The 4854-nt window shown below is 47.0% G+C and overlaps 1 non-coding gene across 1 annotated transcript; it reads right to left on the minus strand.

Annotated features, from left to right (window-relative positions):
• Window positions 1-107, minus strand: LOC146397469 (U6 spliceosomal RNA). Its single transcript, XR_014825426.1, has one exon. It is a non-coding gene; the product is annotated as a U6 spliceosomal RNA (small nuclear RNA).
• Window positions 108-4854: the final 4747 nt, after the last annotated feature.

The following is a 4854-nucleotide window of genomic DNA, read 5'->3' on the forward strand; positions in this document are numbered from 1 at the left end:
AGAAATATGGAATGCTTCATGAATTTGCATGCCATCCTTGCTCAAGGGCCATGCTAATCTTCTCTGCATCATTCCAATTTTGGTATAGGTGTTGCCGAAGCCAACACGATGTTCCAATTTATTCATCGGGGATAAAATGTGGTTTGGGTTGAATCTGTAGCAAATTTTTTTTCTCTTTTAAAAAATAACAAATGATATCCTGTGGCCTCTCTTCCTTTTTTATTTTTATTTTTTTTACCCCAAGTACAATGCATACTGATAAAAAAGATGTATGTCACATGTATCCGTGATAATAGCCGCAGCAAAGGCGGTCTGAGGCATATTAACAACAGACTTATCTATGGAGCAGCACCTTATGTAAGATGCATTTTCCTCTAGAGTCACGCGGCGCAGAATCCACCTACATGGCAGATAAGTGGCCCCTGGGCCCACGTGCAGCCCAGCCTGTGGCTGGGTGAGGTTTCTCATCAACACCCTTGACACAACAAGGGGAGGATTTTCATTTAGCACTACAGAAGCCAATCTGTAAATTGGCACTTGATGCTTTGCAGTCTGCCTGTACTGATGTCACCCATGGAACCCAGGATAATTTCAGTGACATCTTTCTTTTGTCTGTGGGAGAGATGTTCTTTCTGCCAGTGTCCATCTGACAAGCCTTTGTAAGGCGGGTGGAGTCAGTGCATAAACTGCCCCCCCTTCCCCCGCCCAACTGCCTGCCAAGGAAAAGGATATAGGGTTAAATAACGACAGACTACTTCGTGGAAGCTGATTGGGATAGTCCTTCCTTTCGGGTGGCCAGGGCCTCCTTAGTCTGTGGAGACCAAATAGATTACCCAAGAAATCCTGAAACACTCATCTGTGCAGCTCTGTAAGCCTTCGGGCGTGGCTTGGTTAGAGATGTGAAGCTGTTTACCTTCGGTCCGCCCCCTCCCCGCCATCCAATCACAACCTCTCGTCTAGAGCCCCAGATCCTACATCACACTCAGTCGACCAGCAGCGCTGTGGCTCTGGACCTGCTGTCCAATCTTCCTTGTGTGCCATCACCCCGTAGGTGCTGCTGGAGTCCTTTTCCTAGGCTGCTGCCAGTCTCCCCCCCTCACTTCGGTTCTCCAGTCTCCTTCCCTGGCTTCTCTGCCTTCTCAGCCTTTCTATCCTTGCCCTCTTTATCAGCCCAGAATGCTCACTCCCCACAGCCTCCATGAAACCATCCAACCCAACCCTCTCCACCATTTGCCTTTTATTGAGGCCTTGGGACTGATCATGAAAGTCATGGAGGATGAGTCAACATCTAACCTCAGCTGAAGGGAATTCCCTGGTGGCTCAGTGGGCTGAGAATCCAGTGTTGTCACTGCTGTGGCTTAGGTCACTGCTGTGGTGCCCGTTTGATCCCTGGTCAAAGAACTTCCACATGCCATGGGTGTGGTCAAAATAAAAATAAAAATAAAAATAATAACCTTAGCTGGAGACTCTGAATTGTGTGGAACTTCTCCTCCTCCTGGGGCCCCCGCATGGCATTTCCCTGGAAGTGTCTTCAAGCCCAAAGCCTCAAGGCTTGGTCTATTTCTGCCTCCCTATGTCTCAAGGGGGGGTCCTCTGCTCCAACTTTCATGCTCCAATGACTCTGTCACTCTCTTTCCTCCTCTGGCCTGATTCCCTCTCAGGCTATAGCCATCTCCTCATCTTCCATCGCTGGACTTTTCCTAGGAGTGGTCAGCATTTCTGCCTCTTCTTTCTTTACCACCTGCACACCTTGAATCTTTGACATCTGACTTCCATTCCTTCTGTTTTGTGAAAATGATTTTTGAAGGATGAGGTTGAGGCCATGCAAGACTCAGTGACTGTTCCTTAGATTAGTGGCAGGGTTTGTCTCATGTGACTGTCATATCCTCTTGCAGTAGACAGAATAATAGCCCTCCAAAGATCCATGTTCTAATCCCTGCAACCTGTGAGTATGTTATCTTATATGGCAAAAAGGATTTTGCAGACTGACCAAATTAATTAATTCAATTACCTGAGATGGGTAGATTATACTGGATTATCTAGGTGGGCCCAATGTAGTCCTAGGGGTCCTTTTAAGGAAAAGAAGGAGACAGGAAAGTCTAATTCAGGGAGGAGGTGTGAGGATAGAAGCAGAGGTCAGTAATGCTGGGTCATGAGCCAAGGAAGGCTGGCCCCTCTAGTAGCTAGAGGTTCCCAGGCTAGTGGTCTAATCAGAGAGACAGCTGCCGGCCTACGCCACAGCCACAGCAACACAGGATCCTTAACCCACTGAGTGAAGCCAGGGATTGAACCCACAACCTTATGGTTCCTAGTCGGATTCCTTTCCACTGCACCACGATGGGAACTCCCCCAGGACCTTCAAAAATAACATAACTCTGTCCATATTTAACATGAAACCCCACAAGATCCATTTCAGACTGCTTCCCTTCAGGACTGTAAGAGAATAAATTTGCATGTCTAAGCCACTAAGTTCATGGTAGTTTGTTAACAGCAGCAGTAAGAAACTAATATATGTCTCAAAACCCTCTTCTCCCTAGGTGGTCACATTTAAATTGATGGAAACTTCTGCTTCTTCTGCTGGTCCTTTTCAACCTGTTTCCTCCAAAATGGGAGAGTTTCCAGCCTCAACCCTCTTGTCTTGCTGTGCAGTTAGAATTTTCACAATAAATATTTGTAGAATTTGCCTGTCTATTTAGTAATACCACGTATTGGCACATCTGGGAATACCTACCTCACCCACACTCCTTTCTTTTTTTTGGCCACACTTGTGGCATATGGAGGTTCCCAGGCTAGGGGTTGAATCGGAGCTGTAGTGACCGGCCTGCGCCACAGCCATAGCAACTCAGAATCTGAGCCATGTCTGTGACCTACACCACAGCTCACGGCAATGCCGGATCCTTAACCCACTGAGCAAGGCCAGGGATCAAGCCTGTGTCCTCCTGGATGCTAGTCAGATTTGTTTTTGCTGAGCCATGATAGGAACTCCCACACTTCTTTTTGAGAGAAACTTCCTTCACCCATAGCCCCTGCTGGGTGGGCCCCAGACCACCGACCTGACTGCAGTCATTGCTGACTGGTGCAGGGGTGTGCACCTCATCTAAGGGGAGCTCACTGACCAGCTGGCCTGGTGCAGACAAAGTGAGTTGGGCCAATCAGATGCCCACTCTGGGGAGTGTGTCTGAGACCAAGTTTCAGTTCATGGTTGGCACTGGAGTGGAAAGACCATGGTAGAGTTTTGTCTGGGGGTGGCAATAAAGGGCTAGATGAGTTTGGGAAGGGGGTAAACTCAGAGATGGCTGACTGGGGGACAGGAAGGGGGTGGAGGTAGTCAGGCTCCAGGGGGAGGAGGTGAGAGGGTCCTGTCCGTGTCTTTGGTTTTGCTTCCTGAAGTCTGGGAGTTTTCTGCATTTCTCTGAGACACTTCTTGTCCTCACAGGACTCCCTTTCTACTTGAGCTAGTTTGAGTGGATTTCTATTACTAGAAATCAAAGATGCCTGACAGAATGGTCTGTGTTTATCCAGCTGCTCAAGCCAGACATCTGTGGGTCAATTTGGCTTCTCTGTTGTTCTGGAGCCTGAATACACGAGTAGGAGGGGAAAGACTCTGAGAAATACCAACATTTAAGGAGCAGAAGAAGAATCCTCAAAGGAGGAGAAGAATCAGTCAGAGAAATGGTGGCAGGGAAACCAGGAACCTCCTGCAGCAGCCCTGAGGGAGTGGTTAGAAGCACTAAATGTCAACAGATTCTAAACCACTTGTTTTTGTTTCATTGTATGATGAGAAAATAGATAACTTTTTGGAAATCCAGAACCTTAAAACTGGGAGCTGGGGGAAGAGCATTTGGGTCAGGGAACACAAAAACCACCCTCCAGTGGAAGCTAAGGTGACCTGTTTATTTTTGCTTTATTTTATTTTATTTTATTTTATTTTATTTTATTTTATTTTATTTTATTTTATTTTATTTTTTGTCTTTTTAGGGCTGCACTGGCAGCATATGGAAGTTCCTAGGCTAGGGATCGATTCAGAGCTATAGCTGTCAGCCTGCGCCACAGCCACCACAACGATGGATCTGAGCCACGTCTGCCAACTACACTACAGCTTGTGGCAACACAGGATCCTTAACTCGCTGAGCAAGCAAGGGATTGAACCAGAATCCTCACAGAGACGATGTTGGATCTTTAACCTGCTGAGCCACAACGGAAACTCCATGACCCTGGACCCTTTTAAGTGAGATTCAACATGGACCCTGGACCTCTGTCAGTAAAAAAAAAACTCCCTCCCTCCGTGACTTTTTGGAAAAAAAGAAAGGAGGAATTACGTAGTCAAATGTGCTCTTTTGGACATTCTGGGAGCAGCGGGCCAGAAACCTTATAGGTAGCATGCTTGCATTGGGCTGAAAACACACTGAGTGTTTCTGCGTCCAAAGGAACCCCTCCGGGTTGGCCGCAGCCTGGCTTTGTGAGAGCTGATTAGGATGCAAACAGTCATGTGGGCTTGTTCCTGCAGCGTGTCTCACCTCTGTCCCCTCAACTCTGCCTAGGCCCATTCCTAAGTGTGAAAGTTTTGATTGTTATCTTGGTTACAGAATCTCATTCCTTGTCTGTTTTCTCTTGCCCTTATCCTCACATTTCTTTGAATGTCCTTTCATGGGACGCCTTGATCTGCTCCCAAAGAAATGCAATTATCAGAAATCAACCTCTCTCACCCATTTCTGCCCTAAGCAGCTTTTGCCCACTGGTGAATTTCACATTGTACTGAGAAAGTCAGCAACTAATACTAATAACAATAAAATATGTTTGTATTTTTTAGATGACTTTTTCCACCGGGGACTCCCTGGTGAGAGCCAGGCGCTG

Source organism: Sus scrofa, chromosome 13 (genome assembly GCF_054392235.1).
Source record: "Sus scrofa isolate SSC_HxYL_T2T_F1_AM1 chromosome 13, Sscrofa_HxYL_maternal_Yorkshire_Landrace_v2.0, whole genome shotgun sequence".
NCBI classification, from domain to species: Eukaryota; Metazoa; Chordata; class Mammalia; order Artiodactyla; family Suidae; genus Sus; species Sus scrofa.